Source organism: Schistocerca cancellata, chromosome 4 (assembly GCF_023864275.1).
Source record: "Schistocerca cancellata isolate TAMUIC-IGC-003103 chromosome 4, iqSchCanc2.1, whole genome shotgun sequence".
Lineage (NCBI taxonomy): Eukaryota > Metazoa > Arthropoda > Insecta > Orthoptera > Acrididae > Schistocerca > Schistocerca cancellata.
Genome location: NC_064629.1, coordinates 711,088,450 through 711,110,817, shown reverse-complemented (window position 1 = coordinate 711,110,817; position 22,368 = coordinate 711,088,450). Strand labels below are relative to the sequence as shown.

General features: G+C 43.0%; 1 protein-coding gene and 1 pseudogene across 1 annotated transcript in view; one reads left to right on the top strand and one right to left on the bottom strand.

Annotated features, from left to right (window-relative positions):
• The window catches only part of LOC126184393 (alkaline phosphatase-like), a 1,034,434-nt gene that overhangs the window by 480,336 nt on the left and 531,730 nt on the right, over nucleotides 1-22,368 (bottom strand). The window lies entirely within an intron of this gene.
• On the top strand, nucleotides 18,584-18,702 carry LOC126186049 (5S ribosomal RNA; annotated as a pseudogene).

The following is a 22,368-nucleotide window of genomic DNA, read 5'->3' as shown; positions in this document are numbered from 1 at the left end:
TTCTCCAAGCATTCGCCAAACCTAAACCCTTCCATCTGACTGCCAGGGGGTACAGCGCAATTCATAACTCAAACTCACTCGTTTCCAGTCATCCATTATCGACAGCCTCTTTTTACACCAACTCAACCATCACTCACCATTGACTGCAGAGATGTGTGGCTTAGGAAGAGATGCTCGACCATTGTACCCTTTTTTTGTCTCCCTACGCACAGTAACAGCGATAGGTGGGCTGCTGGTAGCCATTTGGAACCCACGAGTGATTTCTTCCGTAGATTTCAAGCATTTTTTACAACTACTCTACGCAATATTCGACGCTCCATGTCTGTCAGGACTTTAGGTCTGTCTGCCTGGGAATGGTTGTTCCTTCGCGTTTCCATCTCACAGTCTCTTCACCAACTGTCGTCTCGGGCACCTTTATAAGGATTGTATTGTAATATCACTGATATACGAGGTGCGACAATAAAGTAATGAAACTGTTGTAAAAAAAAAAGGTTGCTTACCGTTTTAGTCAAATTTAGTGTTGTCTCCTTCAAAGTAGTTCCTTTCTGATTGCACACACTTTTTCCAGCGCTTCTACCACTGATGGTAACATTTCTGAAACACATCTTCTGTAATATCCTCCAAGACCCTCGTCACAGCTTTTTGAACATCTTGTGTTGTTTGAAAATGGTGTCCATTGACCGCTGTTTTGACTCTTGGAAATAGAAAAAAGTCGCACGGAGCGATATCTGGTGAATAAGGTGGCTGTGGTAGTGCTGAAATTTGTTTTGAGGTTAAAAATTGCTTTACTAATAGAGCAGTATGGGATGGCGCATTATCGTCATGCAGAATCCAACTAATAGCAATGTTGGCACGGACACAAAGAAGTCTTTTACGAAGTCTTTCTAAAATTTCTTTGTAGAAATATTGGTTAACTGTTTGTCCAAGAGGCACCCTTTCTTTATGAACAATTTCCTTGGAATCAAAGAAGCACACAAGCATGCATTTCACTTTTTGACTTTGACATGCGAGTTTTTTTGGTCTGGGTGATCCCTTTGAGCACCATTGTGAACTTTGGCGTTTTGTCTCTAGATCGTTCTGAAAAAACCCACTTTCATCACCAGTGGTAACACGGCTCAATTCTGGATTGATTTCCGTTTGCTCTAACAGATCGGCTGCCACATTTTCCCGTGTTTCTCGCTGTTGTGGTGTGAGATTTTTGGGGATCATTTTTGCACAAATCTTTCTCATACCAAGATCTTCAGTTATTGTTAGACGACCAGTTTCTCAATTGATATTCAGTTCTTCTGCAATCATTTTCGCAGATAATCTTCGATCAGATCGTACGAGTTCACGCACCCTGGAAATTTGACATCCGCCCGTGAGGTTGATGGTCGTCCACTGCGTTCTTCATCTTCAACATTCGTTCTTCCTTCACTAAACATTTTATGCCAACGAAAAACTTGAGCTCTTGACATAACCTACTCTCCAAAAGCCTTCTGAAGCTTAACGTAAGTTTTCGTCACGTTTTCACCCAATTTAACGCAAAAAGAAATGGTATACCGTTGCAGTTCCATTTCCGTGACGAGAGTCACAAACACGTGTTAACTTATTACAGCACAACTCACGACTGAGCAGTTGCATCGATGTGCCACCTGGACTAGAAGCAGTTTATAGGCCAAGGTCAAAGATATTGAGCCTACGCAAGCCTGCAGGATTGCCACATCTTGCAAAGAAAATCAGTCTCATTACTTTATTGTCGCACTTCCTATTTGTCACTTAGGTCAAATCCAGTGACTAGTCTACGTTCGAAGTCACTAAGCTGTCTGCCGGGAAGGAGAGGCTGCCAAAGCTTATAGGTGACAGAGAAGTGGGTGGTGTTGGGGTCACTCATGGAAAAATTCCTGTAGTAGCTGGTGTTAAAGCTGCACCTTTTTTGAACCGAAGTCAGCTGATAGGTATACCTGCTTCAAGGAAGTCCCTCTAACTAAGGGCTCACCTTCAGAGGATGTCATGTTTCCGCGTAGAGTAGAAATTTGCATATTTCATCAAAATATAAGATTTATTAGAGATGAAGTTAGTGAACTGCTTGTAGATGTTGGCTCTGATCAGAGCACCACTCAAATAATTTGACAATTCAGAGGCAGCGTTTATCAGGATACAGATGAGCTGATTGTTTTTTAAGGAGTTCCTTGCGGGGCGGGGGAGCGGCTATGTACGTAAAAAACAGTATTTCATTTGACTCCATAGACGTTTCACGGCATTGCACTGAACGGATGTTTGAATGTTGTGCAGGGGCGGTTGAATTAAGTGAACCTAAACTTATAATTGTGGTTGTTTATATGTCCCCTAACTCTGACTTCAGAGTATTTCTGCTCAAGCTAGAGAGGGTCCCTGATTCACTTTATAGGAAGTACCAGAAATTAGTTATGTGTGGTGACTTCAACATAAATTTTGTATATGATTGTTCAAGAAAAAGGATGTTGGTAGATCTCCTAAATTCATATGATCTGATGCCGACTGTGTTTTTTCCAACTAGCATGCAGGGGAACAGTAGCATATCCATAGACAATATCTTTATTCATTTTTCATTGCTAGATGGGCATTCTGTTAGTAAAAGGGTGAATGGCCTTTCAGACCATGACACACAAATTTTAACACTAAAAGGCTTTTGTACTCAAACAAATATCACATATGATAACGAACTATGTAGGAAAGTTAATCTATCAGCAATAGAGAGTTTTTTAAACCTTGTCAAGGATAAGAGTGCGTATTTCTCATGCTCTTTGAGAGTTGCTTTCCATTAGAACGTTCTAAACGGGGTACTAGCAGAAATGGGCAGACTGGGTGGCTGACTAGTGGGATAAGGATATCATGTAGAGCAAAGAGGGGATTTTATCAATGTTAGAAATAGTCACAATCAAGCTACAGTAGCCCAATACAAACAGTATTGCAAGGTGCTTAAAAATGTTATTAGTAAGGCAAAGAATGTGTGGTATGCAAATAGAATAGCTAATTCACAGGATAAAATTAAAACCATATGGTAAGTTGTGAAGGCAGTGTCTGGTCAGCAGCACGAGGTCGACGACATAAAATTAGTTCGTAGTAAAAATGTTTCTGTTACTGATAAATCAGATATATGTACAGTATTTTCCAATCATTTTCTGAGCATTGCTGGTGAATTAAATAAAAATTTAGTTTCTACAGGGAATCACATAATTTTCTTGGCAAATGCCATTCCGAGATTGATGTCCAAAATACTCCTCTGGGATACAGAGGAGGGGGAGATTGAGTCAATAATTAAATCACTGAAGACTAAGGACTCTCATGGATATGATGGAGTGCCTAGAAGCAGCTGCACATGTTAACCCTGTATTTAGCCATATTTGTAATTTTTCCTTTAGGAGTGGTCAGTTCCTGGACGATTAAAGTACTCTGTAGTAAAGCCGCTTTATTAAAAAGGGAGAAAGCGATAATATAGACAATTTTAGACCTATTTCTATGCCGTCGGTGTTTGCTAGTTATTGAAAATGCTGTGTATGTAAGGATAATTGCCTTTTTGATATCACACGATTTGCTATAAAATGTACAGTTCGGCTTTAGACGTCATTTAACAACTGAAAATGCTATATTCTATATTCTCTATGAGATACTGGATGGGTTAAACAAGAGATTTCGAACGCTAGGCATATTTTTTGATTTAACTAAGGCGTCTGATTGTGTTGATCACAAAATATTGCTCTAGAAGTTGGATAATTACGGAATATGGAGAGTAGCTCACAATTGGTTCACCTCTTACTTTAGAAACAGACAGCAAAAGGTCGTTATTCACAACGTTGAGAATGGCTGTGATGTGGGGTCTGAGTGGAATACAGTCAAGTGGGGGGTGCCTGTTCCTTATTAATATAAATGATATGCCCTCTAGTATTACGGGTAACTCTAAAATATTTCTGTTTGCTGATGACACTAGCTTGGTAGTAAGGGATGTTGTGTGCAACATTGGCTCGGTTTCAAATAGTGCAGTTTGTGACCTAAGTTCATGGCTGGTAGAAAATAAACTAAAGCTAAATCACAGTAAGACTCAGTTTTTACAGTTTCTATCACACTGGCATACGTTTAGTGAAACTGAACAGTTCAAATTTCTAGGTGTTCAGATAGATAGTAAACTGTCGTGGAAAGCCCACGTTCAGGATCTTGTTCAAAGACTTAATGCTACCATTTTTACTATTCGAACGATGTCTGAAGTGAGTGTTCGTTCGACAAGAAAATTAGTCTACTTTGCTTATTTTCATTCGCTTATGTCGTATGGTATTATATTTTGGGGTAACTCTTCCCATTCTAAAAGGATATTTTTGGCTCAGAAACGGGCGGTTCGGGCAATAAGTGGTGTAAGTTCACGAAACGTTTGTCGACTTCTGTTGACGAGTCTGGTTATTCTGACTTTGGCCTCTCAATATATGGACCCCTTACTGTAATTTCTTGTTAACAATATTACCTTATTTCCAAGAACAAGCAGCTTTCACTCAGTTAATACCCTGCAGAAATCAAACCTGCATTTGGATCAGGCTACATTAACTCTTGTGCAGAAAGGTGTGCAGTATACTGCTGCATACATCTTCAAAAATTAACCACTCGAATTCAAAAAAATCTTAGCAGTAATCCACGCGCTTTCAAATTGAAACTGAAAAGTTTCCTCATGGATCACTCCAAATATTCTGTCGAGGAGTTCCTTGAAAAGTTAAGCTAATCCTTGTTGTATTGTTGACTGCGTTTTCTTAAACTTATGGACTGACTTTTCTCGGGTTCATAAACATTTTATTTTTATCTGTTATTTCATGTACTGACACGTTCCATAACCTTGGAGATTTACTCCCTCAATTTGGTCCTACGGAACTTGACGAGTAAATAAATAAAATAAAAAATAAACATTCCGCTGTTACTGCTTCTCTATTGGCTAAACAACGCTCTCCGCCACCTTTTATACTGTCAAATCCACCTTTAGTGTCATCTAACGTACGTACAAACTTTGAATGTGGATCAATTCGGTTTTTTACTGTTCCTTGCAAGGAATTATTTCCAATTCGTCGTGTCTTAAATATTTTTTTTTCCATACAGTTCACAATGGTTTGAAAAATTAAAACCTAGCTATTGTAGAGCTGAGGGAAGATCTGTTACTTGACCTTCAAATTCGCGAAACAAACCTCGGGTATTTATAGACTAGTGAGTGGCCCCATTACCGTAATGGAATGTGCAGCCCTTTCCTGGACGTGATTCCTTCATATGTGAATGAAATTTAGCCATTAAAACTGTTTAATAGGCTTAGTTAGTTAGTTTTCATTTTAGTGTTGCCATACGAGGCATTGGAGGGGGGATGATATAAGGAATAATACTTGCTTGTTGCGTCCATGACATTCTATGAGCCTATGGAGTCTCCCGTGTCGTGCCAAATGACAAGCATCACTGGCAGCAGCGGCTCATGGTTTCAGTATTGGGGGAATCGATCGGAAATAACCTAGATCTCGGGGTACGTTACAGACAATCTGTCACCACGACCAAGATTTCGGGAGAGAGGGGAGGGGGGAGTCGGGTAATACCACACTCTATCCCAAGGGTTACATGCTATATCTTCTTTCCGTTTCATTGCCAACTACAAAATAACATCAAAAGCTAACTGTAAGATACAATCTACAAGTAGCTTATTTATCCTACAGCGTCACATTTCCGACAGTTTACCGCAACAAATCTTACTAAAAGACTGGTTTTTCAGAGATCTTTAATGCAGTATTTGTTTCCTTCGCTCCGTGCTTAATGGTTTTGGTATTTTCATTTATAAACTTCAGATGCTTAGTATTTTGTGTGTTCAAACCACGGTGTTTTTGAGTTCGCGTGACAAAGAAGTGATGTTTGCATCATGTCACGAATCTTGTGCTGTGATTGCCTGATATGAGCAACCCGAACAACCATCATGGTAATTCACACACAGTATTTGTCGTATTTATACTTGTGTATTAGAAAAATCCACCCCCCCCCCCCCCCGCCCCCCAATGGTCCATGGACCTTGCTGTTGGTGGGAAGGCTTGCGCGCCTCAACAATACAGATAGACGACAACGGAGGGGTATTTGTTGAGACGCCCGACAAACGTGTGGTTCCTGAAGAGGGGCAGCAGCCTTTTCAGTAGTTGCAGGGGCAACAGTCTGGATGATTGTCTGATCTGGCCTTGTAACACTAACCAAAATTGCCTGTACTGGTACTGCGAACGGCTGAAAGCAAGGGGAAACTACAGCCGTAATTTTTCCCGAGGGCATGCAGCTTTACTGTATGGTTAAATAATTATGGCGTCCTCTTCTGTAAAATATTCCGTAGGTAAAGTAGTCCCCATTTCTGATCTCCGGGCGGGGACTACTCAGGAGGACGTCGTCATCAGGACAAAGAGAACTGGCGTTCTTCGTATCGGAGCGTGGAATGTCAGATCCCTTAATCGGGCAGACAGGTTAGAAAATTTAGAAAGAGAAATGGGTAGGTTAAAGTTAGATATAGTGGGAATTAGTGAAGTTCGGTGGCAGCAGGAACAAGACTTCTGGTCAGGTGAATACAGGCCTATAAACACAAAATCAAATATCGGTAATGCAGGAGTGGGTTTAACAATTAATAAAAAAAATTGGAACGCGGATAAGCTACTACGAACAGCATAGTGAACGCATTATTGTAGCCAAGACAGACACGAAGCCCACGCCTAACACAGTATTACAAGATTATATCCCAACTAGCTCCGCAGATGATGAAGAAATTGAAGAAATGTATGATGCAATAAAAGAAATTATTCAGATAGTGAAGGGCGACGATAATTTATTAATCATGGGGGCTGGGATGCGATTGTAGGAAAGGGAAGAGAGGGAAAAGTAGTAGGTGAGTATGGACTGCGGGTCAGGAATCAAAGGGGAAGACGCCTCCCAGAATTTTGCACAAAGCATAACTTAATCATAGCTAACACGTGGTTTAAGAATCATTAAAGAAGGCTGTATACATGGAAGAGGCCTGGAGACGCCGGAAGGTTTCAGATAGATTATATAATGGTAAAACAGAGATTTAGGAACCACGTTTTGAATTGTATGACATTTCAAGGGGCAGATGTGGACTGTGACCACAATTTGTTGGTTATGAGCTGTAAATTAAAACTGAAGAAATTGCAAAAAAGGAATGAATTTAAGGAGATGGGACCTGGATTAACTGAAAAAACCAGAGGTTGTAGAGAGTTTCAGAGGGAGCATTAGGGAACTATTGACAAGAACAGGGGAAGAAGAATGGGTAGCTTTGAGCGATGAAATCGTGAAAACATCAGAGGCTAGAGTAGGTAAAAAGATGAGGGCTAGAGGAAATCCTTGGGTAACAGAAGAGATATTGAATTTAACTGATAAAAGGAGAAAATATTAAAACGCAGTAAATGAAGCAGGCGAAAAGGAATATAAACGTCTCCAAAATGGGATCGACAGAAAATGCAAAATGGCTAAGCAGGAATGCCTAGAGGAAAATGTAAGGATGTAGAAGCATATATCACTAGGCGTAAGGTAGATACTGCCTACAGGAAAATTAAAGAGACCTTTGGAGGAAAGAAAGCCACTTGTATGAATATCAAGAGCTCAGACGGAAAACCCATCCTAAGCAAAGAAGGGAAAGCAGAAAGGTGGAAGGAGTATATAGAGGGTCTATACAAGTGCGATGTACTTGAGGGCAATGTCATGGAAATGGAAGATGACATAGATGAAGATGACAAAACTCTTCCATACGGTGAGCAAGATGTATGAGACAGCCGAAATACCCTCAAACTACAAGAAGAATTTAATAATTCCAATTCCAAAGAAAGTAGGTGCTGACACGTGTGAAAATTACAGATCTATAAGTTTAATAAGTCACGGTTGCAAAATACTTACACGAATCCTGAACAGAAGAATGAAAAAACTGGTAGGAAACAACCTCGGGGAAGATCAGTTTGGATTGCGTAGAAATGTAGGGACACGTGAGGCATTACTGACCTTCCGACTTCTAATAAAGGATAGATTTTGGAAAGGCAAATCTAAGTTCATAGCATTCGTAGATTTGGAAAAAGTTATTGACAATGTTGACTGGAATACTCTCCTTGAAATTCTGGAGGTAGCAGGGGTACAATACAGGGAGTGAAAGGCTATTTACAATTTGTACAGAAACCAGATGGCAGTTATTAGAGTCGAGGGACACGAAAGGGAAGCAGTGGTTGGAAAGGGAGTGAGACAGGGTTGTGGCCTATCTCCGGTGTTATTCAATCTATATATTGAGTAAGCAGTAAAGGAAACAAAGAAAAATTTGGAGTAGAAATTAAAGTTCAGAGAGAAGAAATAAGAACTTTGTGGTTTTCCAATGAAATTGTAATTCTGTCAGAGACAGCAAAGGACTTGGAAGAGCAGTTGAACGGAATGGACAGTGCCTTGAAAGAAGGCTATAAGATGAACATCAGCAAAAGAAAAACGAGAATAATGGAATGTAGTCGAGTTAAATCATGTGATGCTGAGGGAATTAGATTAGGAAATGAGAAACTTCAAATAGTAGACGTGCTTTGCTATATGGTAAGCAAAATAACTGACGATGGTCAAAGTAGAGAGGATATAAAATATGGACTGGCAATGGCAAGAAAAGCGTTTCTGAAGAAGAGAAATTTGTTAACATCGAGTATAGATTTAAGTGTCAGGAAGTCTTTGCTAAAATTATTTGTATGGAGTGTAGCAACGTATGGATGTGAAACATGGACGATACACAGTTTAGACAAGAAGAGAATATAAGCTTTTGAAATGTAGTGCTACAGAAGAATGCTGAAGACTAAAGGGGTAGATCACGTGACTAATAAGGATGTACTGAACAGAATTTGGGGAAAAGAAATTTCTTGCACAACCTGACAAGAAGAAGGGATCTGTTGGCAGGACACATTCTGATCACCAATTTAGTACTGAAGGGAAGCGTGGGGGTAAAAATCGTAGAGAGAGCCCAAGAGATGAGTACGTCAAGCAGATTCACAAGGATGTAGGTTGCAGCAGTTATTCGGAGATGAGGCTCGCACAGGATAGAGTAGCATGGAGAGCTGCATCAAACCAATCTCTGGACTGAAGACCACAACAACAACATTACAAAGATATGTATTTTCAGTGATAAAGCGCACATAACCACTCAGCTGGATTGTACATTCTTTTCTTAAAATTGAGTGTATACCCTTGCCTGGGTTTTCGCAGTTCCTTTTGTTGATTCATATTTACAAAGGGTCTGCGTACACCAAGTTCCTTTACTTTAATCCTAACCGCATGTTCCAAAATTTTACCTGACAAATTGCCCACTGAACTCATATTGTGTTGTTTTCGAACTCGTGGTATGCCGCTGTTATTCGCAAAAACGTAAAACTCACTCAGCTCATGCATAATATTCCCCCAAAAAGAAACTTTTAATAACGCACGTTACCCGTAGTCAGCAAGCAAGGAAACTAAAGTAACGGGACATACTTCGCTCACGTACGTATTTCTAGCGCTTTTTACACTAGTCATACGTGAAACTCTCGCTACGTGGTGATACTTATGTTACCGTAATCTAGTGAACACTGACAAACCTACTACAATGGTGGATAGAATAGCCAATGGCAGAAACAGAAGAAAAAACTTTCTAAAACACTGTAAGAACAATAATACTTAATCTGAATTATTGACGCAATCATGCATAACAGAGGTACACAGAAACAAGGATTTGATAACGAAGTTTCAGCAGGTCTGTTCAGTCCCTTTTGATGTAAGTAATGGAACGTGAAAATTGTGCGCAGGTTGGTGCGCCGTCCTTAGGCTGGAACGCGAGTCTTCGGGACGTCCATAAGAACTGTACTCCAAGGAAGCCACGCCCCCAGACCTCTGATACATATAATTAAGCGGCATTTCAAGGCGCAGCTTTAAGACCTGCTAATACCTGTTCGAAAAACATCGATTGATATCACATATCAACAGTTCCAAAAGCGCTGACCACCATTTATTAAATGCTTGTGGGAAATATACGAAATGTGCTCTGGTAATTTAAATTCTGTAATGTATTTTTGAGAAATTTTTAATACATCATTTGGGGCAGATTCGCCACAGAGCTTTTAATTACGGGCCGCGTCTGACCCGCAGGATAAGTTTGTGTTTGAAGAAACCGGGTTCCCGAGTTGGGAGTTCGTCAGCGCCTCCCACCTACAACAACCGTAAACTATGTACATGCATCGTTGGCCACTGTTACGAACGACAGGGAATCATGACCAATAGGGAAAGGAGATCTTACCTTTATCACCCAGGTGCAACAAGCCTCTACAAAAGAAACCTCACCCTCAAACTGTGCTACATGTCGATGGAATGGATACCTGTTTACTTAATCTGCCGTTGCTGGTAACCTCTGAGCCACATGCCGCACCTCAGATGTAAAAGAGATGTTCGTGAATACGGAATGCTGCTTTAGTCAGACTGTACATCCCTAACTGCTCGTAGGAATTCCATGGAAGTCTACGATCAATCTTACACTCCCAGTAGTATTAGTGGGACCCCGGAAGAGCTCGATATGGAGTCCTCTTCGTCAGCCTTAAAATAAAAATAAAAGCAGAATGTTATAATAGGGCACCATTTTGACATAATCAGTTTGTTGTTGCTGCTAAGAAAGAAGAAGCTAGCTGAGACAAGCTTACGCCCCCCCCCCTCCCCTCATCCATTCATCACTAAAAAGAGTTGGAAGAGCTAGCAGAGCTTTGAAAAGGCTTCGTGATGGCACTATGCTAGCAGACACTGCCACTGTCCAACAAGCAGCAAAAGTATTGAGTAAGAAGAAATCAGGAGGCTCGCCGATTGCCTGTGAACTTCACAACACATTCAACTCCTGCACGTGTGTTGTGGAATGCCATGACAACATGGACACCTGCGTTAAAAACGTGGAGGACCAACTGTCATAAATGGGAGCAATACGAATCAGAAACATAATGAAAGCAATAGACTGCGTGCTGTAAAGACACCAGCGTTGATTTTACCTTCAAATGAAACAGCATTACACGAATACAGGTAAGGCGGATATGTCTTAAGATACGACCTTTTATACCAACTGTAACACGGTGTTGCAAGTATCAGGCGTTTGAGTTCACAACTGTTCGCTGCTATGGCATGTGGCAGATGCGGACAATAACCACATGATAGAGAATCGCCGTGTAGATTCTCATCGAAGTGCTTCAACTTTCAGTGCGACCGTCCTGTGTGGTTCAGTGAATACGATGTATGCACATCCGAGTGGAAAATTCAGAAACTGGAAGTAATTAGCAAAATCTCTTACGGTGGATATGATGAGCGTTGAAGTCGATGCAGATTCCAAGCCTAATGACTTCGTTTGCCATAGTACTGAAGAAACCTGTACCTAAACCTAATGCTTAAGGGGAGCCAGAACGATCCATCTCCTCCATGTCAATTTTAGCAAGTAGAAGGAACGTTTTTTCTATAACCATTAAACATATTGATCTGAAATTTGGACTACTTGTTCAGTGAATATTTCTCTACAACGTTATATTGCCATGGTAAGAAATATTTATTGGTTTTTGTTTCACAATTTTTTAAACAGATGCTTCTTTTTTCTCTAAAATTTTTCACTTTTTCTTCTATAACTCTTGAATTATACAATATTTTTTTTACAATTTGTTATAAAAATGAAAGAAAAGAAGTAAACAATGTTGTGTATAAAATTCATTGATATACTGTTAGCCTTTTTTTGAAAAAATGTTCCTCAAAGATGAAAATTTTAAAGTTATGGGAAATGGCTTCCAAAACTTTTTAATACATTCCTGCCCCATATGATGGATTATCAACATCCTTTTCTTTTTAGTGTTAGTTTCCTTTTCACTGGTCTTTTCTTCCATTTTGCTGCATGTTGTAGGCTTTTGTCTCTTCTTCCTGCACCTCTTAGTCTTTCTTCATCAATTAAGCACATTGTGCAAATGGTGAAGTGTCCTCGTTGGAAACCTAAACGTTGCAGCACATCACATTTGATGAGGTTTCCTTCATTGTACGTTCCCACTGCATCATACACTCCAAAATGCAATGTTTTTATCTGTACAAACACTCTTTTGGGAATCCTAATCCAAATTAAATTATTTACACTTTCATTTGGATTCTGTGTTCTCCCATGTAAACTGTTTTCCAATAAACTTGGCTGTGATAAATCTTTGAATATGGGCTTAATTACACCAATTACAGCATTTGGCAAACTGTTTTTATGGTCATATTCCTTTCCTGGTTGGTACTTACACCATGAGTTATCACCTGTGGCGCACAGTGCATTTGTGGGTGCTCATTTGTTGATGCAGTATGAAAAAATAATGCCCATACTGCTCTCCTTATATGCTCAATGCTACAGGTACGAGCAAAATTCGTCAAATACGCGACATTGAACAGCTAAACAACACAAAGCAAACTCCACAAGTCAACACACACGATACAGCGTTTATCTCTGTGACAATTGACTGTTCATATCGGTAAACGCTACTCCATTTTATCCTCAAATTAGTAGGTGAGTAAACCCGTCTGCTCACATTAGCCATACAACGTTGGTAAACAAAATACTGTCTAATCCCGCAAAGATACCCTGCTTGCAGCCAGGAAGCGGCGCCGTCAGAGGTGACACACCAAGTCCCTACAACCCCTACAACCGTTTATGCTGAGCGTCAACTTTGCAGCGATAAAAAAAACACTTAGAATTCACTTAGAAGGGTGAAACTTGATTTGTTTTATTCAGAAAACTCCAAATAATTTTATAATAAGAAAAACAGAAAACGTTAATTTTGTCATTTTCATCGTTCCAGCTCCCCTTAAAAAAACAGATTGGTCGATCCTTGCACTAATACCTGCACCCGTACATGCATTTACAGCGGAACAAGTAGTACATTGCACGCATTTGCTTCCAAACTGACAGTTACAGCAAACGTTAGCCAGCGAGATATAGCTATAGCATCTCCGTAACATAGCGCAAATACAGCCCCTGCTACATCGGTAACACAACATGCAAGAGCTGAAGAACTATCACGGAAGGTCAATGGCAAAGAAAGACAGACACCGAAACAGCATAAGAGGGCAGAGCACTCTCGTTCTAAGAACGTGAAAACATCTTTATAAATGTCAGTGCTTTCAAGGAGAAGAAAAGAGTCCCCGCTGCTACCCCTAATGGCTGGCGCATCTCACCAGCGCCAGGAGAATAGGTAAAGAAAATCTCCACCGATAACTGGCTCCCATCCATTAGTGCTACATGAAAGTTTTGCGAATCCGCCTAGAAGGACTAAAGCTCTTAGCTCGAGGAACATCATTAGGCGTATGCCTACAAGAAAAGAGCGACAAAGATTCTGGCGCTCCTTTATTGAGAAACTATGCAGTCTACACTCCTGGAAATGGAAAAAAGAACACATTGACACCGGTGTGTCAGACCCACCATACTTGCTCCGGACACTGCGAGAGGGCTGTACAAGCAATGATCACACGCACGGCACAGCGGACACACCAGGAACCGCGGTGTTGGCCGTCGAATGGCGCTAGCTGCGCAGCATTTGTGCACCGCCGCCGTCAGTGTCAGCCAGTTTGCCGTGGCATACGGAGCTCCATCGCAGTCTTTAACACTGGTAGCATGCAGCGACAGCGTGGACGTGAACCGTATGTGCAGTTGACGGACTTTGAGCGAGGGCGCATAGTGGGCATGCGGGAGGCCAGGTGGACGTACCGCCGAATTGCTCAACACGTGGAGCGTGAGGTCTCCACAGTACATCGATGTTGTCGCCAGTGGTCGGCGGAAGGTGCACGTGTCCGTCGACCTGGGACCGGACCGCAGCGACGCACGGATGCACGCCAAGACCGTAGGATCCTACGCAGTGCCATAGGGGACCGCGCCGCCACTTCCCAGCAAATTAGGGACACTGTTGCTCCTGGGGTATCGGCGAGGACCATTCGCAACCGTCTCCATGAAGCTGGGCTACGGTCCCGCACACCGTTAGGCCGTCTTCCGCTCACGCCCCAACATCGTGCAGCCCGCCTCCAGTGGTGTCGCGACAAGCGTTAATGGAGGGACGAATGGAGACGTGTCGTCTTCAGCGATGAGAGTCGCTTCTGCCTTGGTGCCAATGATGGTCGTATGCGTGTTTGGCGCCGTGCAGGTGAGCGCCACAATCAGGACTGCATACGACCGAGGCACACAGGGCCAACACCCGGCATCATGGTGTGGGGAGCGATCTCCTACACTGGCCGTACACCACTGGTGATCGTCGAGGGGACACTGAATAGTGCACGGTACATCCAAACCGTCATCGAACCCATCGTTCTACCATTCCTAGACCGGCAAGGGAACTTGCTGTTCCAACAGGACAATGCACGTCCGCGTGTATCCCGTGCCACCCAACGTGCTCTAGAAGGTGTAAGTCAACTACCCTGGCCAGCAAGATCTCCGGATCTGTCCCCCATTGAGCATGTTTGGGACTGGATGAAGCGTCGTCTCACGCGGTCTGCACGTCCAGCACGAACGCTGGTCCAACTGAGGCGCCAGGTGGAAATGGCATGGCAAGCCGTTCCACAGGACTACATCCAGCATCTCTACGATCGTCTCCATGGGAGAATAGCAGCCTGCATTGCTGCGAAAGGTGGATATACACTGTACTAGTGCCGACATTGTGCATGCTCTGTTGCCTGTGTCTATGTGCCTGTGGTTCTGTCAGTGTGATCATGTGATGTATCTGACCCCAGGAATGTGTCAATAAAGTTTCCCTTCCTGGTACAATAAATTCACGGTGTTCTTATTTCAATTTCCAGGAGTGTATTTGCTGCTAATGGCAACAGCGGGCAGGACTGCAAGTATCTAATGGTGAGGACGGAACGTTGTTGAACAGCTTGGTCGACGAGTAACTCACAGCAGTGCTACTGTGCTAGTGGTGTTCGTACAAATCAGAGCAATGGCAACAGTAAAAAAGGAAATATTGAATTATATCTACAACAACAGTTGCAATAGTTGACATTTCGTCAGAATGGAACCCAAGGAATTTTGCAGAACGAGAAAAAAGTGGCAGATGAAATATTAGCATTTCCGCAAGATGAGTCAGTGGAATGTATGGTGTCGCATACACTCGACTGTGGGGACAATGTACATGAGGAGTACAATAATGACGATACGTGCTTTACAAGTGAAAGTGATATTGATAGAGATGTCATCCTGTAGTTCGTCATCCTGGTCCGACAGGGAGCCACAAAAACTGTCTCCAGTGAAACGTAGTAAAGGACAGTCGTTGCCCAAGTAGCGGGTACTAATCATTACGTACATGGAAGGGCATCCGCAGAGTAGTAAAAAAACAATTATGAACTGATTCTGAATAAGTCCGCAGCAATACGATCTTGTAATGTACAAGAAAAACTACGGATATTCAAGGGAGGACAAGGCGCACTTGTTACAAAAACTGGTGTCTGCACGTTTCATGGATGCTCGATACAGTTTACAGGATGTGCAGTGACCCACTACGTTATGCACATGAGACTGTGCACCATGTCCACTCACGCTCATAAATTAAGGATAATGCTGATACATGGTAAAACAACACTGTGGTGGGCGGTTTGGGGGTTTAAATCACCTCGGGGTATGACCATGCGGTGCATTTGACCTGCGGTCAGCGCACGGTGCCGCTGGCAGCAGTCCACATACGCAGAGGTTTGTTGGTGCATGTCATAGTACGGTGCGTCGAGTAAGTGTGCAGACGTTTTCAGACATGGTAATGGTGACTGTGTGTTGAAAATGGCTCAAAGAACACATATTGATGACGTTATGAGGGGTAGAATACTAGGGCGACTGGAGGCTCGTCAAACACAGCAGGTCATCGCACGGGCCCTCCGTGGGCTACAAAGTGTGATCTCAATATTATGGCAACGATACCAGCAGACTGTAAACGTGTCCTAGCGCTACAGTAATGGACGTCCATAGTGTACAACACCACAGGAAGACCGATATCTCACCATCAGTGCCCGCAGACGGCCACGGAGTGAGCCAGTAAAGCCTGGTGTCAAGAACACAGTACATGGTCATTGGAACAATGGTTTCAGGTTGTGTTCACGGACGAGTCCAGGTATAGTCTGGACAGTGATTCTCGCCGGGTTTTCATCTGGCGTGAACCAGGAACCAGATACCAACCCATTAATGTCCTTGAAACGGACCTGAATGGAGGTCGTGGTTTGATGGTGTGGGGTGGGATTATGATTGGTGCGCGTACACCCCTGCGTCTCTTTGACAGAGGAACTGTAACAGGTCAGGTGAATCGGGACGTCATTTTGCGCCAGTATGTCTGCCTTTTCAGGGGTTCTCTGGGTCACACCTTCCTCCTGATGGATGATAACGCACGACCCCACCGAGCTCTCATCGTGGAGGTGTACCTTGAAACAGAAGATATCAGGCGAATGGAGTCGCCTTCCTGTTCTCCAGACCTAAACCCCATCGAGCATGTCTGTGATGCTCTCGGTCGACGTATCGCTGCACGTCTTCAAACCCCTAGGATATTTCAGGAGGTCCGACAGGCACTGGTGCAAAATGGGAGGCTATACCCCAGCAGCTGCTCGACCACCTGATCCAGAGTATGCCAACCCGTTGTGCGGCCTGTGTACGTGTGCATGGTGGTCATATCCCATATTGATGTCGGGGTACATGCGCAGGAAACAGTGGCGTTTTGTAGCATATGTGTTTCGGGACGGTTTTCTCAACTTATCACCAATACCCTGGACTTACAGATCTGTGTCGTGTGTGTTCCCTATGTGCCTATGCTATTAGCGCCAGTTTTGTGTAGTGCCACGTTGTGTGGCACCACATTCTGAAATTATTCTTAATTTATGAAGATTACAGTGTTTTCAATGGAAGCAGTGGATGTTTGCGAATTTCAAACAGTGCTACGGAATTGGAGACATAGATATCGAAATTTCAAGCAAAGCGTCAACTTGAAGATGCTCTGCAAACTGCAGAATCGGTCCGAAAATTTGCAGATGAGATAAACGGACTTATCCCATTGTTCAGTAAGGAATTTATTTCCAACTCCGACTAACCGCAATTTGAAGAAGAAATACATATGAAAGGAGCCCTTGAATATTAGAGGTACCAAAAGAACGGTATCAAGCTCAACTAAGGTCAATCCCTTAACCCATTCGCATACAATTATGGTGGTGAATTGGCTGGAAAGTTATTTATTTACTGTGGTGCGTGAAGCTGGAGGTGCTCTGCCCCCTACGATTCTTTCTCGTGTGCTTCATCTTGCAAGAGCAGTAGGGAATATTTACGTGACAGCAAGGGAGAGTGGGAAAATCGGCGTAAGAGAACTATAATTGTGATATGAGAACTGCTTTTGGCCAGTAGCTGGTCTAAATAACTTGCTTTTGCTTGATACCAGGACTGGTCATAAAAATCAGACTCCTTTAGAGCAAACTATCATCCCTGGAAAGTGTGTGGGATTGCAGTTCATACCACCTGGAATCAATGGAAAAATTCAATCACTGAATGTTTGTTTTTTCCGTCCTATAAAACATATTATCACATTATCTGCAGCTACGTCTTGAAGGATAGCCAGTTTCACGACATGTACGATAGACTGTTTGGCATTCGGTTGCATGCCATCACATTCCACCAGTTCTCATCACCCCGTTACAGCAATATGATTCTATATGCATTCTTTAAGAGTGGAAACATTTTTGATCACTGCGGCGCGCCATTTTTCATTCATGGTTCATGGTACAAATTAATGGTTTGCTTTGAACATTTCTTGAATGTCAACCACGTCTATATTGTGAAGTGTAATACACACACCCAATACAAGGTTGATCTTTGTATCGCCGGGATATTTATTTTGTGTTTCCCTTTTGATGCACATGTTGAGTCAGCAGCAGCTAATATTTTTCGAGTCATAATCGTTGACACAACACTTTCAAATGAGCTTTTCTAAAGTTGCGACCTCACTCTCAAGCGGTTCGTTGTGGGACTTCAAAAACACGTCCCACGCACAGAGCTCAAGAGTCTCACCTTATCAGAGGACATGCATCATGAACGTAGACGAATCGTTGCTCTCAGTTTGACAATAGCGGCCTTCTCTGCAACAGAGCTTTCCGTTTGTTTACTTGACCTTGCAAAACTGCTCATTCGGGTGTTAGAACAGATCTACGTTCAAGTGAATACTTCGCAGTCTGGCTACACCCACAGAAATAGCAGTCCCTGAAAAGAGTCGGTTAGAACACTTGTTCATCGGAGAAAGCTGGACTCTTTACAATCGGCTGGCGAAATTCGGGGACCGTGACAGAGTACATGACAGGGCGGACAACATCAGAAACATTATCCATCGCTCTGCTGATTTAATTTGCCCTCAGGCCTCATGACAGCATAAGAAACAACCTATTCTATGGTTGAATGGCAAATGTCGCTCCGTAATGAAATACAGGCAGGTGGCAATGCGAAGATTCAAGTCCACAACATCATTTCAGAACCTGTAAGTGTTTTATATAACGAGGACAAAGGCTGGACAAATAGTTATGCAGTAGAAAGCTGCATTGTGCCAACGGCTTTGCTACAGTGGTAACACCGGTTCCCGTCAGCTCACCGAAGTTAAGCGCTATCGGACTTGGCTAGCACTTGGATGGGTGACCATTTGGGTCCACCGAGTGCTGTCGCCAATTTGGGTGCACCCAGCCCTTGTGCGGTCAATAGAGAAGCTACCTGATTAAGAAGTAGCGGCTCTGGTCACGAAAACTGACAACGACAGGGAGAGCGGTATGCAGACCACATGCCGCTCCATATCCACATCCACTGACGCCTGTCGGCCGGTATCGTTGGCCCTTCCGAGGCCTGTTCGGACGGAGACAGGGAAAAGCTATATTATCATAGACAAACAAGAGCAACAGTTCGGGCTCATGAGGAGTGCAAGCGCGCCTTTTCTTCCGCGTTGGTGAGAACTTTAAGTTGCATCGTCAGTGTCCGAAGTTCGAAGTGGAAGATCATGAATGAGGGTACTAAAAATTAAGGAATGGTTCCCTCTCGACAAGTAGCAATGTAGAGTCGAGCCTGGAGGGCCTTTTGGAGTGTGGGTTTGTAGAGTGAAGTATCCTCACGTTTATGACTGAAAATCCCCATTATCTCGGTGAAAGGCTGATGGTGCAGATAGGTATAATGATTGGTGGAAATACCAACCTGGTGACATCTGAAACCAAGGGCATCCTCCATGAGGATTGCACGTCAGAATGTATTAATAACTTCTATCAATAATGCCTGATTTGTCATTGATGCACTAATTATTTTGTCCAGTGCAACTACAATAATCTAACCAGCGCTCCGTTGCTCAGCTATTCAAGATGGTGGACAGCGATGACCTTGTACTGGAACGTGTTTAACGAGAGACTAAGCAGCCTTTCCGTCTGCTGATCTCATGGGATACAAAACAGCCCTTCCAAACCTCCTGTGTTCCTCTACACAGTCACTGCGTTCCTTTTAAGCAACGGGGTGCCAAACTTAATGTCATCGGAAGAACAGATCGTCAAAAAGGATTTCCTCACTTTACAAGACACTGCGACAATGAATGCAATTTAGCGCAGGACATTGCCTATAAGTTTCGTAATTAAAACATTTACGCCAACAGTTCTCCTTTCCTTACTGACCAAATTTTAGCGATGAAATTTCCTTTTCATTTTCAGTACACGACCCATCCACAGCAGCGCCGAGTTCTACCGCATTAGGGTTCGTTAGCGACCTGGGCTACAGAGACGGGAATGCAGAGTGCTGAGAACAGTCTATTACGCCTTCGTGCTGGAATGACCATAACACCCGTATAATCTGCTCTGTATTTCAGAAATCCTTGGTTAAGTAGCATATGATGAATACATTAAGGGGATGTGCCAAAAGTCCTCTACTTTGGAAACTCCACTGATAAGATTGCCTCATAGACCTTTTGCTGGTCATATACGTGTGCTGTTTTGGTGGAGAGTGGATGCGTTAGAACACCAATCTACGTGTGAAGTAGCCGTAGAAATATATTCAGTAATCTAGATGCACTAGAATTTTTCTAGTCCCTTTAATTTCTTTCCGTGAGAGTAATTTCTTCTGTCCATTAATGTTAGTGACGCAACAAAACTACTTGTTGGCATGGCTAAAGTACACTCTAAATCAGAGAAAGCGACGCACCACGAAGGAATTACCCAAATCCGACGAAACTCGATAGATGTGATGTACATGCACATACAAATAAATGATTACAATTTCAATGAAATTGGATGACTTTTTCAGGAGAAAGAGCTTCACAAATTGAGCAAGTCAATAGCGCATTGGTCCACCTCTCGCCTGTATGCAGGCAGTTATTCGGTTTGGCACTGATTGATAGATGTCCTCCTCAGGGATATAGTGCCAAATTCTGCCCAGCTGGCGACTTAGATCGTCAAAATCCCGAGGTGGTTGGAGAAACATACGCATAATGCTCCAAATGTTCTCAGTTAGCTAGAGATCCGGTGACCTTGCTGGGCAAGGTAGGATTTAGCAAGAACGAAGACGAGCGGTAGAAACTCCCACTGCTTGCGGGTGGGCATTATCTTCCTGAAATGCAAACCCAGAATGGCTTGATATGATGGGCAACAAAACGGGTCATAGAATTTGTCCACGCCCGACTGTGCTGTAAGGATGTCGCGGATGACAACCAAAGGGTCTTGCTATGAAAAGAAATGGCATCCCTGACCATCACTCCTGGTTGTCTGGTTGGATGGATGGATGCAGACATTCATGTTGGTACCACACCATTATCTCCAGACATATCTTCGCCGGCCATCGGGGCTAATTTCATTTTGACATCACAGAAGACAGTTCTACTCCATTCAATGAGATTTCAGGGCGAAGAGGTGTCTGGAGACGCCCTGAGTTGCAGTGTCATACAAATCTACATCTACATCTACATCGATACTCCGCAAGCCACCTGACGGTGTGTGGCGGAGGGTACCTTGAGTACCTCTATCGGTTCTCCCTTCTATTCCAGTCTCGTATTGTTCGTGGAAAGAAGGATTGTCGGTATGCCTCTGTGTGGGCTCTAATCTCTCTGATTTTATCCTCATGGTCTCTTCGCGGGATATACGTAGGAGGGAGCAATATACTGCTGGACTCTTCGGTGAAGGTATGTTCTCGAAACTTTGACAAAAGCCCGTACCGAGCTACTGAGCGTCTCTCCTGTAGAGTCTTCCACTGGAGTTTATCTATCGTCTCCGTAATGCTTTCGCGATTACTAAATGATCCTGTAACGAAGCGCGCTGCTCTCCGTTGGATCTTCTCTATATCTTCTATCAACCCTAACTCGTACGGATCCCACACTGCTGAGCAGTATTCAAGCAGTGGGAGAACAAGCGTACTGTAACCTGCTTCCTTTGTTTTCGGATTGCATTTCCTTAGGATTCTTCCAATGAATCTCAGTCTGGCATCTGCTTTACCGACGATCAACATTATATGATCATTCCATTTTAAATCACTCCTAATGCGTACTCCCAGATAATTTATGGTATTAACTGCTTCCAGTAGCTGACCTGCTATTTTGTAGCTAAATGATAAAGGATCTATCTTTCTGTGTATTCGCAGCACATTACACTTGTCTACATTGAGATTCAATTGCCATTCCCTGCACCATTCGTCAATTTCCTGCAGATCCTCCTGCATTTCAGTACAATTTTCCATTGTTAAAACCTCTCGATATACCACAGCATCATCTGCAAAAAGCCTCAGTGAACTTCCGATGTCATCCACCAGGTCATTTATGTATATTGTGAATAGCTACGGTCCAATGACACTCCCCTGCGGCACACCTGAAATCACTCTTACTTCGGAAGACTTCTCTCCATTGAGAATGACATGCTGCGTCCTGTTATCTAGGAACTCCTCAATCCAATCACACAATTGGTCTGATAGTCCATATGCTCTTACTTTGTTCATTAAACGACTGTGGGGAACTGTATCGAACGCCTTGCGGAAGTCAAGAAACACGGCATCTACCTGTGAACCCGTGTCTATGGCCCTCTGAGTCTCGTGGACGAATAGCGCGAGCTGGGTTTCACATGACCGTCTTTTTCGAAACCCATGCTGATTCCTACAGAGTAGATTTCTAGTCTCCAGAAAAGTCATTATACTCGAACACAATACGTGTTCCAAAATTCTACAACTGATCGACGTTAGAGATATAGGTCTATAGTTCTGCACATCTGTTCGACGTCCCTTCTTGAAAACGGGGATGACCTGTGCCCTTTTCCAATCCTTTGGAACGCTACGCTCTTCTAGAGACCTACGGTACACCGCTGCAAGAAGGGGGGCAAAATCCTTCG